This window comes from Cydia fagiglandana, chromosome 21 (genome assembly GCF_963556715.1).
Source record: "Cydia fagiglandana chromosome 21, ilCydFagi1.1, whole genome shotgun sequence".
NCBI classification, from domain to species: domain Eukaryota; kingdom Metazoa; phylum Arthropoda; class Insecta; order Lepidoptera; family Tortricidae; genus Cydia; species Cydia fagiglandana.
This window is the reverse complement of record NC_085952.1, coordinates 6,822,541-6,840,549: the sequence shown is the minus strand read 5'-3', so window position 1 is coordinate 6,840,549 and position 18,009 is coordinate 6,822,541.

The window sequence follows — 18,009 nt, the reverse complement described above, 5'->3', positions numbered from 1 at the left end:
ACCGAAATTTAATTCGCCCAAAAAACCGAAAGTTATAAAGAAAAAATATGTAATTGATGATTTTGACTTGGGAGTGATCAGGAGAAAGATTCATCAGTTTTATGAGATCGAAAAAACAGTGCCAAGTATTCGTAAGTTACTGTCAAGTTTGAGACAAGATGGTGTTTTGAATTGTGGACGAGAATATTTGAGAAAACTTTTACACACAATGGGTTACCGGTTCAAAAAATGTAGATCGAAAAGACATCTTCTTATAGAGCAGCCTAATATTACAGAGTGGCGGAGGAAATATTTGACAGAAATAAAAAAATATAGAAGTGAAAACCGCAACATATATTTCCTAGATGAGACATATATTAACGCCAGTCACAATGTTAGCAAATGTTGGCAATCATCGTCGGAACTTGGAATTCACACTGACATCGGGAAAGGACGACGCTTGGTAATCGTTCACGCTGGAAGTCGAAATGGCTTGGTCGAAGGTGCATTGACTATATTTAAATCCGATGCTAAGACTGGCGACTACCATGGAGACATGAACGGGCCTACTTTTTATAAGTGGGTGGATGAAAAGTTGAAAGATAAACTGCTGCCGAATTCTGTAATTGTGATGGACAACGCGTCTTACCACAGCGTTCAAGTTGATAAGAAACCGACCATGACAAACCTCAAAAGTGAAATGCAGAACTGGCTGCGGCGTCACAATGTTGAATTTCCGGAAAAAATTAAAAAAGATCAACTGCAAATTCTTATAAATGCCACTCAAAAAGAGCCTGTTTACAGAATCGATGACCTCTTAAAAGCTCATGGGCACACAGTCCTGCGTTTACCTCCATACCATCCAGATCTGAACCCCATCGAATTGGTATGGGCTGATGTTAAAAACAATATAGCGCAAAACCATATTCATTCTTCTCTAGATGAAAAGATAAACGCACTGAATTTATTATTTTCGGTGTTCACGGCAGAAAAATGGCAGAGGTGTGATGACCATGTCCAAAAAAATGAAAACGATTACTGGGATCGCGACAACCGTTTCGACAATATTATTGACCCCATAATAATAAATTTGCAGGATGACAATGATTCAAGTTCCGGTAGCGAAATGGAAGATGAAGATAAAAGTGAATCTATGTCAGAATAGTCACTGTATTCATTAACTAGAAGCTTATGTTTTTTTGTTTTTCGAACTGATTCTGTTTTAACTCTCGAAACTATAAATTTTTCCGATAATTACACATTAATTTGACTTATATTGGTTTTTTTATTTGTGCTTACCTAAAAATCGTATTGTACCATAATAAAAATTGGATATAATAAGTATGTACCTATACAGAGCCAAAATATTGTACTTCGGTATCTTCAGATCTATCCGACACGACGACAGACTCTTGTGTGTCCGTGATCTTTCCTGCCCGCACCCCGCCTCCCCGCGCATACCTAAGGAGCGGCACAGCGGTTGTGGTCAAGCTTATAGCTTCAAAACCCACGGAGGAAACAGTCGAGTACATTTGTATGGAGAAATGACCACTCCTGTTGGCTCTTAAGAGAATGATGTATTTTTAATTAGTTGTTTTATTTAAAAAGCGTAATAGGCGCTAACAATAGCTGTCAATAGAGTTGAATATCATATCTGCCATATTAATATGGCATGGCGGTAAAGGGTTAATTTAGCTACCTAATTAGAACATTTCCGTAAATGTCCTAATTGCCTAAGTTTAAAAACCTCCAAACGTTATCATCCGTGAAAATCTGCTCCTCAGTAGTTTCGTCGCTACGATCATGACACGCCCTAAGAATACCAAAACACACCATACACACCAAAAGAATCGTAAAGGCCGAAGCACACTGAAGAGCGGTAATTGCGCACGTTCGCGCCGAATTCTGCCCGAGCGTATCAGCACGAGCGCCGAGCACAAAAGCGACACTCTTTAAAAGTAGGAAAAATGGGAAATCGACGATTACCCAATACACAGAGTAGATTGCAGAGGGTGCACTTGGTATTGTTAATGGGGAGGCTACACATAACACTACATATAAATAAACTTCATCAGTTCATCTTGTTAGCGTTAAAATGTCTACTTATAGACAGTATACAGGGTGCTTCCTGTAACAGGAGCAATAAATTAAACTAAAGGATGTACTCCTCAAACTGACCAAGATTTGTTCAGCAACTTTTAAAAATTACGAAATCCTTTAGACTTCCTCATTTTCATACAAAATAAATATTGCCTTCAATGTACGCTGATATCAGTGTGTTTGACGTTACTTGTCATGCTTTTAACATAACAAAATTTGCAATACGTCTTAGAATAAACTTTAAAATGTAATAAAAATCAAAACATGAGTTATTTTCTAAAGTTGCTGAACAAATGTTGGTCAGTTTGAGGAGTACAGCCTACAGTTTAATTTATTGCTCCTGTTACAGAAAACACACTGTAGACACTAAGGCCACTTGTACCATCCCTAACTATTCAACTAGGTGTTATTACAGTTAGGGTTGCCAGATCGAAAGACGCAATTATCGGGAAAAAATATCACTGTTTCGGGATTTTGGGACTTAAGTCGGGAAAAAAACTTTCATATTAAATTAATTGTATTAAAAACAACGATATTTTACATTATTGGCACTATGCTTGACGCGGGTCGCTCGCTCGCTCGACGACAGTTCGAAACTTGAAATTATTGTTTTATAACGTGGAGCTGTTTTTCGGGACAGTTATCACTTCGTCGGGAATCGGGAACACATGCTAAAAATCGGGAGAATCCCGCCAAATCCCGACCATCTGGCAACCCTAGTTACAGTGGTTACCAGTACAATTTGACACTGGGTTAACAGCTACACACGCTGGTCGAGAAACCCCTAGACAGACCCTACATGGGGTACCTTTGTTTGACATAAAGTTGACAATGCAAATTGCAATCAGTGAGGTGCGCGCCAGCGCGAGTACGGGCGCACCGCACGCGTCTGTGTGCGTGCATTACACATACAAATACAGTCTCCCACGCCGCGGTTACGCCCAGTCAGAGCGACGGGTATATTCAGCTTGAAATCTCAAAATTGACTTTTAGCTCAGCTCCCGTTTCGTCTTAAGTCATAATGTATATCTAAACATACTCGATTCCATGTTAAAAATGCCTAAGTAAACATTCTGTAAAACGTAATCTGCGGCCCAGAACGTGACGGCGAGAATCAATTTACCAGCAAAATGGCCTCAAACGGGAAGAAGGCTAATCAAAAGAAGATTCAATAGGCGGAAACCTCCACAAGAAATTACTGAGGGGCTGTTCCGAGCCCTTACATAGCTAACTGCTAATACGAAGGTCACGAAAAAAAAAACCGGGCAAGTGCGAGTCGGACTCGCGCACGAAGGGTTCCGTACCATAATGCAAAAAAAAAACAAAAAAAAGCAAAAAAAAAAACGATCACCCATCCAAGTACTGACCACTCCCGACGTTGCTTAACTTTGGTCAAAAATCACGTTTGTTGTATGGGAGCCCCATTTAAATCTTTATTTTATTCTGTTTTTAGTATTTGTTGTTATAGCGGCAACAGAAATACATCATCTGTGAAAATTTCAACTGTCTAGCTATCACGGTTCGTGAGATACAGCCTGGTGACAGACGGACGGACGGACGGACGGACAGCGAAGTCTTAGTAATAGGGTCCCGTTTTACCTTTTGGGTACGGAACCCTAAAAACATACCTACAACTTGCAGTCGGGTTGCAGTCCGTCTGTACCGGACTGTGTGCCTATCTGACCTGACTAGAGTTTTCCACTCATCTATTCGGTTAGCTGGAAGAGATCCCTTATAGGGATAAGATCGCCTTTGTACTTCCATTACTGTAATTTATTATTGTAAACCTGTCTTGTGTACAATAAAGTGATTAAGTACTATATATTAATTAAAACGAGACACCCGTTGATTTGTTTAATATCTGTCTTTCTGATGCAATTTTTTTCACTCTTCAATCGGAGTTAAAGATTGGCTCTTGTGGCTAAACTAGTTTTAGGGATAAAATTAGTTAGGTAAGTACGTATTATGTAAGTATCCTCAACTTTCGAGAACAGAGTTAAACTAAGTACATATATTAATAACAGAAGGATTAGAAACCATGTACAAGGCTTTTGTCCCGTACACCTTAACAGGTTTTTTAATCTTAGTTGTCAGGGGTATCGTGGGGAAAACTGGTTGGAGTGAGGCGATTGGAAGAAGGGTAGAGTGGGGTGGAAAAAAAGTGGAAATAATTCTAATCGCGTAATTGTGGGCGCTACCGCTACCGAACCGGAAAACAAATTCGCTCGCTCAGGGCTGGCGAGCGGGGGATCATTTAATAATGATATTTTTTCCAATTACAATTTTAACTTATGCTAAAAACAAAACCAAAACTAAAAACTATTTAAATATAATGGACTTCCACCAAATCACCCTCTTCCGGCATGGTCGCAATATTTTTTTTTAATTTTAGTCATCAATATAGTGGAATTTTAAAGTGGTGGGATAAAGTTTTATCCTAAAGGATCTCTAATTCATATAATAAGATGTTATGTAGAAATACTAAATTGGAGTTGTTTGTATTTTATTTGTACCTATGTCTTTTTTATTTATGTTTCATCATATGTAAATAGTACTTTGAGTAGAAAAATATATTTTTTTTCTCTAGGTATTAACTTTAAAAAAACTTCAATTTACTTAAAAAATTCAACTTAAAAAACAACCAGTTTGTAGGTACTTACGACAGCGCCATGTAGCGGCTTTATTCAAAATCATCCAGCACACCGGTCAGCTTTTCATTTCCGGCACGCTAGGCAACCTACATTATAACCTGGATACACTTCGACGCGAACCCTAACAAGTACTGCCATCTACTGTCGAGTACTGGAGTAACAACTGCAAGCTGCAACAGTTTAATAACACTCAGTACTTAATAGTGAGCTTTGCATTTCCTGGATTCTAGACGACCTAGGTCTTGATTGCACTTCGACACGAACCCTAACACTGCCATCTAGTAGAGGATGCGGTTATGTATACAGCTGCAAGCTGCATCAGGTGCAAACGCCTGCATTTTATGCGATCCTGGTATACTCGGAAGCAAAATGGATGCACAAATGCAAGCGTTGAATTGCAGTTTTCCTACTGCAATGGTAGTTTAAAGCTATATAGGAGGAATTTGAGGTTTTAATGCTTCTGATTTTCTACCTTATTAGAAGAATTCGTTTGTAAATGTTAATGTTTAAATATGCCGCTCAATTTTATGATGTTTGTTGAATGTAATATCGTAATGGGTTCCATACATTTAAGGCGGGGGGGCTGGGGGGGGCCCACATCTAGCGTCTTTCGAGCGTCGGCGTCTGTCGGCGTCTGGTCAGCGCTATGGAAAATGACGTCGCTGCGCAGTTGCGTCGACGTTGCGTCGGCAGCGGCCATAGAGTTGTAGACGCCGACGCTCGAAAGACGCTAGATGTGGGGGGGGGGGGGGGGGGGCTAACACCTAAACCTTCCTCAAGAATTACTCTATCGATAGGCAGGTGAAAAAACTGAAAACGCATGAAAATACGTTCAGTTTTTGAGTTTATCGCGAACATACAAACACACAGACGCGGCGGGGAATTATTTGTTTTATAAGGTGTAGTGATGGTTGCGTTCACATTTCTGTGATGTACCTACTTACGCTGCGTCAGGCACCACGTACCTACCTAATACCTACCTAGATGTCACTTTCACTTGTGATTGTAGTACACCCTACAAGCTATGAAACCCTGGTATTCGGTCTCGCAAGTCGTTCGAACGATGATTTGAATATGTGTCACGGGTTCGAAGCGAAAACTACTTCTTCAAGAATAGTAATGATGTGTGGGCCTATGGTGCCAATAAAATTATTGTTGTGTATGTATTTATTTTATCTTCATATTACATTTAATATATTTGTAAGTACCTATTAATTTTAAGCATCAAGTTTTAGTGTTTTTTACATACCCCGCACGAACTATTCTTCTCTGTTTGGCCTAAAGGTTGACTGGTGGGGAATGCTGTGTAGCATTAAGTCCGCCTTTTGACACTGTATATTTTTTACTGTGCAATAAAGCTTAAATAAATAAAAAATAAATAAAATTATCAAAAATATTGGTAGTGCCAGCCCTACGCGAAGAAAGTCTTGGATGATAATTATCATCTGAGCCGCTCATTAGAGGCGATTGTCCGAGTCCTCGCTACCTCACCTCCGGTATTGGCTCTTTCTGTACAAAGCATGTTCACGTTCTAAATAATATCAATATCTGTTTCTACACTGAAGGTATAATGCAATTTTTACGCACAAAAAAAGCCGTACATTTAAACATTCGTTCTTTCTGTCCTTTCTTTCTGCCCAAATTACAAAACGTTAAGGAAATCACTTTTGATAAGTATAGAAAGTTTTAATAAATCGTTAAAAAGTGTCATAAAATAAAACGTATTTAATATACTTAGAAATTAATTTGAGATACACTACCACGCGCAGCGCGCTCATTCTTTCTTCCGTGGAGATACACAGTAATATTTATTGGCCATATTCGAAGTACAGTCAAGTATAAAAATATGGGTGTAGACAATTTACTCAAAGGTATGTCCCATAGTTCCTATTTAATTCCCTGACATTCTTATGTCACATATTTTTGAGATGATGGAACATATTTTTTAAATGATTTGTGCAACCATATTTTTACACGTAGTGAGGGAATCAAAAGCTATCGCCATAGACTAGGAATCCTCTAGACCGAGTTTAGAGCAATTATTTCATGCAACCGATGATGCCAAAAATGCGGGGGTGCGCGGGACGAGGTGAGCGAGATCCCGTGCCGTGATTGGTCCGTTTAAAGACACGGACGTCACACAAAGACACTTTCGACTCGAACATGGAGTAAAATTACCGTATGCGTGGCAGAGGGGGTAGAGCTTCTAATGCTCTGTCTGGAGGATGTCTTGTCTGTGGCTATGGCTATCATATTATTTCACTGCTGTCAAATGTCTAATTTACTAAACCGGCCCTTTTGTGTATTAAGTACCCTATTTTCCTAAAGGGATCATACTGTGGATATAGTAAAGTGCCGCTGCCTGTCACCTTAGCTACGTCAGCTTTTAATTTGTTAGTGCCCACCACGTTTTTAGGGTTCCGTACCCAAAGGGTAAAACGGGACCCTATTACTAAGACTCCGCTATCCGTCCGTCTGTCCATCCGTCCGTCTGTCACCAGGCTGCATCTCACGAACCGTAATAGCTAGACAGTTGAAATTTTGACAGATGATGTATTTCTGTTGCCGCTATAACAACAAATACTAAAAAGTACGGAACCCTCGGTGGGCGAGTCCGACTCGCTCTTGTCCGGTTTTTTTAGCTTTAGAAATAAAGTAAACAATCTTGATGTGTCTTATAATTGAAGAACACGTTTTAAAAATAAGTCACGGCAAAATGTATGAAACAGCCAAATTTTTTTTCGCGGATCGGGGTTGGTCCCTTTCCCATAGTAAAAGTTGCTCAGTATAATCCCAAAACCTCCCTGGCAACGGGAATGTAGTTATTTTTTTGCCAACCTGTATATCGTGTCGTGACACCAATATTATTGGCTACGACGTAGCGCTACGACCGTAGCTTAGCGGCAAAAAAAGTTTACCTCCATATTTAGACTACCCGACTACCCATATTATATCAATACACAGTTAAAGAAACAATTAAACAATCCGTCAATCTATCAGTCAATACGCGTTAATGCACTGAATAATCACTAAAACTTAAACTACTTGCCACTCGACTATAGTCCTTAATTAAATGTATTAAGAACTGTAAGTGAATATTAAACTCTTTGTATAATAGATTGTTGAAAACAATCAAATATTTTGACCATCCAGCGCGTTGCTAGCGCTATTTTGACGGGTGAGTGAAAGGAAAAACAATTAAAATCAATGGATTTTCTAATAGCAGGAATTTATTTTGAGAGATGTATTTAATGGAAGATTAGATCCCACCAAAAGAGTGTTGCCAAGACTATTAGGCGCATAACGCTTTTACACTAAAAAGTTATCACATCCCGTAGTAGGTATGTACCAAGAGTTTTACTCTGTAAGTCCTAACTTTATGAGCTCTAACTGTATAAAGCTAACATCTTGGTCAAACTGTACTTGGCTTTTTTATTGTTGTTTTTTTATTAACATTCCCAATCACTGCTACATAAAACAAAGATTCTAGGACTTCAGGAACCAATGTTTTCAGGTTTATATGTAGGTATTTAGGTACCCCCATTTTAAGGGGTTGCAGGGCGAAAATTACAGATTTCTGGCCACCAGATGTGTTTGCATACAGACCCATCATCAGATCTCTACATACCAAATTTCAACCTTCTCAGACTGATGGTATACTTCTTACTTACTAAAAATTTCAGCTCTCTAAGCATTATCCAAGCCGAAACTACGAGGGTTCGGAAATACGACGAAACTTGCCGAGAAAATATACGCACTGCCTTACGCTTACGCTTACCCTTTGCCTTTGCTTACGCTTTGCCTTTTTTTTTGTATGTTCTGCAGTTTCTCTTTATTGTAGGTTAATTAGTGATAATGTTAATACATACTAACACTAGTTATTAGGTAGAGTCTGTGCGGAAAGAGAAGAGTCGTGGGATTTGAGGGCGCGCCAGTGCTATTTTATGGTTTTTGCTATGCTGACAACACTGGTCACGTGATTATAGCACGACACTAAAGGTCATGATACTTGAATCCCTTTTTTTCCGGTTTTTTACCACGTCTTACTAAACGGAGTGGTGGTGTCGGCTCGTCAACTCAATCCTCTGATTTAGCGCAGGCACTAGTTTTCTTTTTAAAACACACTTGTTTTTATATCTCAGATACTAAAAAGTGACTGCGATTGACAAAACTGCTAAAACTATTTAAGAATCTGCCCAATACAACTGTAATTTTAGTACCAAACAAGATACGAGTCTCATTTATGTACTGCCTAATCTGTGCAGTCCAACAGTTATTAAAACCAGGTAGATCGGGTAGAAATTGGGCAATAGAACTGTAATTTTATCTGGGATATATTTCACCCATTGTAAACTTGACTTGTAATGTATGTGTACATTATTAATAATAAATATGAATATGAATAAAAATTAGAGATGCACCGGATATCCGGTTACTATCCGGTATCCGGCCTATCCGGCCATTATTTTACTATTCGGCCGGATACCGGATAGTGACCTGGTATCCGGCCGGATACCGGATAATAACATTGCTTGATTTCGGAGTAAACGACTTGGATTTGAGAAACAGACACGGTCATAATCGTACTTGTTTATTATTTTAAATAAAACAATTTAATCATTCCACTGACTTGCACGCGTGCTCATTTCGAACCTAGAAAATATGAGTCCGCGCGAACGTTTACTAGGAAACAGGTCAAACCTGCAGAATGCGCACCCGAAAAACCGAAATGTAGGTATAGCTCCGCCGGCCGAATATCCGGCGGCCGGATACCGGATATTCGGCCAGTGTCGAGGCCGGATATCCGGTATCCGGTATCCGGCCAAACAACTATCCGTTGCATCTCTAATAAAAATAGTGCATAAGTAGGTAGGCCTTATTGGGATATGTCCGGTTTTCTCATCTCACGATATTTTACTTCGCCGAAAAGTCACTGCTAAATATGAAATATAATTTCGTAACTAACAGAACCTACAAATAAAGAAATATTTTATTAGAAAAAGTTTTATTCTTTGTAATCGAAGTCTGAATTAAAATATTCAATGTCACTTATGTTTGAGCTAGCTTCAAAACAACCAGGGACATTCATAGAACTATCTTCATCTGAACTGGATGTGCTTGAATCCGGCACGTAGATTACGAATTCTTGCATATCACCTACTTAGCGGTCTTTTATTCGAAATACCGTAGGTACGTTTACACAATCCTGAAAAAGAAATTACATATAAATATGCATAAAATGGCAAGTATCAAGACTATTTATCAGTTATTTTAAAGATCATGAATGACCTGCATATTTATGAAAATTAATATATTTTGAATGAATATACTTACCGATTATGTACCGGAGACAAGGGGGCTTATTAAATAGGTAATTATTTAATATTAAATACAACATCAATACCCGCGAATAGCGGAAACACGTTCCGCGACTTTTTGTAAGTCGATAGTCGGCTTTTAGCCGTTTTCTTCCCGCTGACAAAACCGAACAATGTTAAATATAATTTTTCTTGTGGTTTTATGTACGGTTTTATCGTGTTTTGAATATATTTTATACATAAAACTTGCGGTTTTTGTTAATAAAAATATACATTGACAGAAGTTTGTTTACTTTTTACAAGACAGGTGTCAAAGGTTTGATTGCCATATAAAATTTAAAATGTTAGTTCCCGTTTCTGCCACGACTCTTCTCTTTCCGCACAGACTCTACGTAGTTTAAGACAACTAACAAATTCTATGGATTGTCTGATCTGAAATAAATGTTTATTTAATTTTTTTGCCTTTTGTCTCGTCTTGGCATGGGCACGGCCGTGCCTCCAGATATGAGCAGTTTATTTCAGTTCTTTGAAAGGTACAGACGTTCCATAATTTGGAGCACTCGAGGGTATGGAGCGAGTTTTCCTTCCGCGTGTACTAGGGAAGCATGACTTTAAGCGGCCGGTTTTCAGGCTGTATTTCATGAAGGTTCAGAAAACTGCACAATTTCATCCGCTCCTAGTAAACGCGGAAGACAAATGCCGCCTGAGTTTTATTCCGGAACCGGAAGCGAATTTGGAAGGTTTCTCGAGGGACTACAATTACTTACGGGGATCTTGAAAAAGTACAGATGTTAGAGCATAATTATTTTCCTTCGTATTTTCACGGAAACGTACGAACGTGTCTTGCTATTTCAGTCAGTCTCGGTACAAAAAGTACTGAGGTTAATTGAAGTAGCATAACAAAAAAATACGAACGTTTCCGAGAAAATACGAAGGAAAACAATTAGGTATGTATAATGTACTACATCTGTAATGTATAGATTTTTGGAGGATTACGGATATCTATAGGCTACGCTTACCGCTTACCATCAGGCGGGCCGTATGCTTGTTTGGAACCGATGTGGTATTTGCATCGAGCAACACCGGTATTTGTATTACGGTATTGGTATTTTCGTTAAAACCGGAACTCTAGAAATTGGAGCAAATTTCCCTTCCGCGTTCACTAAGGCAGCATAAGAGCAAGGAGGTTGATTTTCAGAATAATGAAAATGCACTCACGTGTCTCACTCACACACACGGAAAACTATCCTCTCATCCCATCTCTTTCTATTGTTTTGATTGACTATTAAATACATACCTATCGCACTTTGATTTATCATACCTACAAATAGGTTGCCTATATAGGTCACCTAGGCATGCGCACAGATCAGTCCAAGGTGACATCTGGTGCATGTTCAGGTATACTAGTTGCATATTTAGGTCACTAATATTGAAATTGAAAGTAGAAGCTCCTCAGTGTCATGCGCTCCTGGTGAACGCGGAAGAAAAATGCCGCCTCGGTTTTAGCTTACCTAAGAAGGTAATTAATCCCGAAATGATTTCCTAAAAAAACCGGGCAAGTGCGAGTCGGACTCGCGCACGAAAGGTTCCGTACCATAATACAAAAAAAAAATCTAAAATCACGTTTGTTGTATGGGAGCCCCATGGAAATATTTATTTTATTCTGTTTTTAGTATTTGTTGTTATAGCGGCAACAGAAATACATCATCTGTGAAAATTTCAACTGTCTAGCTATCACGGTTCGTGAGATACAGCCTGGTGACAGACGGACGGACGGACGGACGGACAGCGAAGTCTTAGTAATAGGGTCCCGTTTTACCCTTTGGGTACGGAACCCTAAAAAACATGCTCAACATAATCATTATGCGTGGCCGGGCCCGTTTCTCAAAAGCTTGTAACTTGTAATACAAACTGTGCCCTGTTTATCAAAAGCTTGTAACTTGTAATACAAGCTGTGCCCTGTTTATCAAAAGCTTGTAATACAAGTAGAAGTCCCTTTCCAACAAAAGCTGTCAAAAAGGGACTTCCACTTGTATTACAAGTTACAAGCTTTTGATAAACAGTACACTCTGTACAAAAATATTATACTTACCTACGTCTAAATCGGTTAAGACTAAGTATCAGAAGTTATGTTAGAATAAAGAAACTCACGTGCATATTTATAAATATATTAATGAACGCTGAAAACAATACACTCTTTTTTTGGGCAGCAGTCGTGTAAAAACAATACTACAGATGTGCAAGTTGCGGAAAGTATCAAGAAAGTTAGTAATAGGAGTGTTTGAAAATTCAGGAAAATTTCATACTTTCGATTTGGAGACAGAAAATTTATATCTACACACAAAAATATGATTCTGCTAGCAGTGTGGAAATTTGGCAATTTTGAAAGTTTTATGTCGGCACACATCAGCAGTGCTGATTCAGCACAGATTATACCGGGTGTGGCCTATAACATGAACAAAAAATTAAACTGTAGGCTCTACTCCTCAAACTAACCAACATTTGTTCAGCAACTTTTAAAATTTACTTGTATTTTAAGGTACTCAGTTCGTTTAACTATTAGCTCTTTCCCGGTTATTTCAAAGCTAAACTAACCCTGTTTAGCTAATAAATAAGAAATAGCGTAAACACTGAAAGGGGTAGATGGTTGTTGAAACAATTTGCGCAAATCTTTTCATTCCTGGTTGATTCCTGGTATCTTTCTGGTAGGCTTCCGTAGCACCGGATTGCAGAGGTCGCGGGTTCAAGTCCATCCGGAAGCGTAAATATTAAATTTTTTCCTTTAATATAAAATTTGTAGTATCGCTCGCAGACGTATATCTTGCTTGATAAAAAAATAGTTTTTAAACATAGGTACCCATTTATTTAAAAAAGTGGGTCTTTACAACGAACGGTTTTCATACACAGGCGATTAAATACCGTTTTATTGCGGCTTTAAAACAATAAAAATTTTAAGATGCTGACACTTGCTCCACAAACAAACAGAAACGCACGTGTGAAACGCCTTTACAACTTATTGGACCGTGTCGCTTATTCTGATTGGTCGAGAGCAGCCAAGTCAGGGGCCCGATTCGGATTTTGAAATAGACATCTATTCGATATCTTTTAGACATCACCACCACCAAATACAACGGACCCGCTGAAGATTTCAAAAACCTAACGAAGAATGCGAGTTTATATCTGCATAGAGTCTGGCTACTGAAATTTTACCTAAATTATTGGCGGGAAATTCAAAAAATCTTGGGCTGGTCACACTTTGTGTAGTAGGAATTATAGTTTTGATACTAGACAATATCTTTGATATTCTGTGCACAAATAAGGTACCTAAGGAAATAAGCTAAATAAACGTTTAAGTGCACTCAAAGTCAGCTCACATAATTTCTACCACTATTTAAAGTACAGTCAACGACAAACACACATGTTTACGTTCCAATATTTAGATTTTATAGATATTTTTCAGAACTTTTAATTTATCCGTTTCTTTATACACTTGTCCTATTTATGAGATTCAGGCATTAATAAATTCACGTACTTAATCAAAGTAATCGGCAAATGTTAGAACTAGTACTTAAAGTATCAAAATATTTATAGAGCACCAACCTCGTATTTTGTTTACATTTGGTTAGAAGTTGTAAACATTGCACTTTTTCATTATACAACGCTACACGTCGACTTCGCACATTGTCGTAATTATTTACGAGCTTAAATAATAGTTTGTGAACCTCACTCAGCATAGAAATTATTAATATTATTTAAAATAAACCCCATAAAAACCGCAAACAATTTGAATGAATGACATAAATCGACAACTGACTTTTAGCTTTTTTTCAAATCATAGACAATTGGTGATACAACAACGAAATATCTGTCAACAATTTTTGGCTAGCCAGACTCTAATTATAAATTTTGAATACCTACTTCCTGTAATATTTGTATATATTTTAACCTGTGTGTAACCGCCATACGATAAATAAATAGACACCACCAAGATACGATAACGATATGTTTAAGATCTAACCTGTCAAATTTGACATTTGCGCGATTCTGGAGAAACTCTTGAACGATTTCCACAGTATATGACTTAGAGATCCAATTCACATCTAATAGATATCTTACTTATCTAACGTAAAAGTGACATTGGTTGCCCGAATTGCGCTGCAAAAGAGAACTAGTTGATTTCTAAACTATAACGTATCTAGAATGGATCTAGTACGTGTCGTCTCGTGAATATCTTGAAGTTCGAATACAGCAGTTAGAGATCCAATTCACATCTAATAGATATCTTACTTATCTATCGAAAAATTACATTGGTTGCCCGAATTGCGCTACAAAAGAGAACTAGTTGATATCTAAACTATAACGTATCTAGAATGGATCTAGTATGTGTCGTCTCTTGTGAATATCTTGAAGTTCGAATACGGCAGAGGGTGTCGTGTGACCCAGTATAAGTTAACGTTTACCTAAATAAAACAGTAACAAACGACTTTATTTCCCTACTTTTTCTGCTAATCAACGGCAATTTATTCCCCGCCAACACCACAAGCCTTTATTTATTATCATTGGGCACCGACATTCTATTCACAACACCAATGCTAGGAAACAGCAAGATTAATTAACTGTCTACATTAAAATACCACATATACCTAATAATTTCCTCTTACCACACAGCAGTCTTAAAAGTATTCTAAATCCATTGCGCGTCGCGGCAATGTTAACTCGTAAGTTTCCTTATCAAAAGCGTCAATGGACTGGAACTTTTTTAAACGTGCCGTGGGTGTTTTTAGTGTGCGGTTTGTTTAGATATTTCAGCGGCTGGTGTGAATAAAACGTGTGGCTGAATAAACAGTGGGTAGGCTCACAATTTAGAGAGGCGAATTATAGAACTAATGACTGAAAGATACCTCTACACATACAGGTAGAGTCTGAGTAGAAAGAGAGTCGTGGAATGTAAGGAAGCCTCTACAGTCGCCATCAGATATATCGGAGCGGCCGAGGTGCTCAAAAATATCTGAACACGCACTTTGACGCCTTGACAATAGAGGTGTGTTCAGATATTTGTGAGCACGTCGGCTGCTCCGATATATCTGATGGCGACTGTACATTCTACGACACTTCTCTTTCCGCGAGACTCTAGTATGGAGATAAGAATTCTAAATAGATATGGAATGCTTCAATAAGCTTAGGTACTCTCTGTACCTCCTGTGTCTATCATAAGACCAGATTGATCGCGCCATAATAATTAATAATGTATTGTCACCCAACTTACATATTATGTGACATTTCAGCTCGATCGAATTCTTAGAGAATATAACCAACGGAGTGGTCATTAACAGGCGTTCCCCTCTGTCGAAAAAAGGCGGCCAATGGTCAACCACATGTCAACCACATGTATGGACTGACGTTTATCTGACATGAAGTACCTATACATTTGATGTGCCCCTCCCCCGCAAAAAACGCCAGACTATTTTGTACCGAAAATTATAGACATGGCGTCTCCGTTGGTTATATTCTCTAAGATCGAATAAGGGAAAGCGGAAATAATGGAAAGTGACGTATTACGTTTTATCACACTGTCACGTAGATAAGAATGACAATCATATCCGTACAGCACATTGTGGTGTGTCATTGTTGACGTCGCAGTCTCACATTTTGTAGATACCTAAGTAATTACAACTTATAGAGTAATTCGGGACGGCCTAATCAGAGGGCACTGCAATTTTTGTCATTCTACAATCGAAGTCCAAATATTTCAAACGATTAGTATTAATATTATTAGTATAACTATCGGCCCGATTCGAACTTTAACGTACTATCAATTAATAGTTCTAGAAACGATATGGATTAGATATGTCATTGTCAAATGTGACGTTTCTTTAAACAAAAACGTCACATTTGACACTGACATATCTATTTATTTATTATTTATTTAATAAAATACAGATGTATTCTTAAAAATATTTATAGGCCCGCAAAACTCATCATTCATCAATGAGTTTGACTGTGGGGTCATCAGTCTTCCATATCGTTTCTAGATCTATTAATTGACGTATCTTAAGGTTCGAATCGGGCAGTAGTCTAATTTTAGACTACATCCTGACATCTAGCACGTAATTCAAAGAGTAGGTAAATGAACAGAGTAATTCGGGACGGCTCAATCAGAGGGTACTGCGGCGTTACTTAGCCGTTTAGAAGTCAATTAGCGGCGACGGAATTAACCCCGGCCCGCGGCCTAACAATCCCGCACGTGCGCGGCGCGCTCCCGTCTGGGACTGTGAATCTGTCGCAGGCATTTTGTAAAAATCCGCCGTTTACAAACGGCGTCGGCATTTTACAAACGTGTCGCCGTTTGCAAATTGCCGAAGGCAAACTGTTATTGCGCTCTATAGCGTCAACGTCAGACGTGGTTTACAAAAAAAAATCTTAAAGGTATTCAATCATTTACTTATTCCAAAAATTAATTTAACTGAAACTTATATTTCAAACTTCTGCACATCAAAACTATGATAAACGCTGTGGTGTCCATCAAATTTTTCAGTTTTTGGATCGTCCCATCGCACTGTTTCTTTTCCTTCACGACTTAACTAGACGAAGCCCCGCTTCGCGGGGATCCTAATTCTGGGCGTTTTGTCTTTCGAGCATCTGAAGCTACCTAACGATAGGTTCGTTAGGTAGCTTCAGATGCTCGAAACTTACTTAACATATGTAATGCCGACAATTTACAAATTGCCTTCGGCAATTTGCAAACAGCGATATGTTTGTGTAACGTCGACGCCGTTTGTAAACGGCGGATTCTTACAATTTGCCGACGTCATAGATACCAGTAAAATATTTGAGGCCACACTGGAATGAGCAATGCGTCCGATTTAAATATAAATCGGGGCATAGACAACTCGCTCATCCGCTTGAAAGAAGCCTCGTTTACTTAGTGCTAACGTTTGCAAGTGGGAGTCGGTGTAGATTAATTAAGTGGTGAATATAAAGACAAATGTTTAAAGCAATCCCGGTATAGTATTTTTCACATACTTTCTCCATACCTTGGGTAGGTTGATATCTGTAACCTCAATACATATATGACATTTTAAGGTGGTTCGCCTAGGTTACTCAAAACTTAACTCTCGCTAGATGGCACCACTTTTGCAAAATTTCAGGTTTTATTTTTTTGTGAAATGGTCATGGTATTTGTATACTTAAAAGTATGTTTCGCGCACTCTTTAAATAAATATTGAACAATTAAAGTAAACATTGAATACTTCATTGTGCAAAAACCACCTTTTTAATTCGACGGAGTGTTGCTGTCACGCTTTTTCCTAGTATTACTCACACATGCAAACAGTGTTTCCGTGATCCTTGTAGTAGACAATTTCACACAACGTAAGTATGTTGCATTGCAATAGCGTAACGGTATGTTCGTGGAAATAACTACGTGCAAGAGGATTGGGGTTCAAGACTGGTGCGAGTAGGTAATTTCTTTTTGTTTCTCCTTTGTGTTATCTTACCTTTAAACGAGCAATTATTATATATATGTTACTGTAAAAGCCCGAAGTACGGCAAAACCTAGGATTTACCGGTAAAACCTAGGTTTTACCGATGCCGATCGGTAAAAGCCCGAAATGTTAAATCTTACTAGTTTACTTCGGGCTTTTACCAACACCGATATGGTAAATCCTAGGTCTTACCACGGCAACCGGTAAAGTTTGAATCATGCACTGATTCTTGAGATTATTAGATGAAAAGTAGGTAGGTTTGGATCTCCCGGTTCTGCTGAAGGTGAAAGAGAACTCTACTAGCCTGCATCGTGGCTAGGCACCCAGGTTTAGGTATAGTTAACTTTAAAACCGAATCTGCAGCTGGCCACTTTATTGAGTAATAGAAACGCGTTCCGTATGTGTTTCGCTTTCCAGATGACCAGGGTGCCTAGCCAAGGTGCCAATGGTTTACGCTCCGTAGCGACTGAAGCGCAG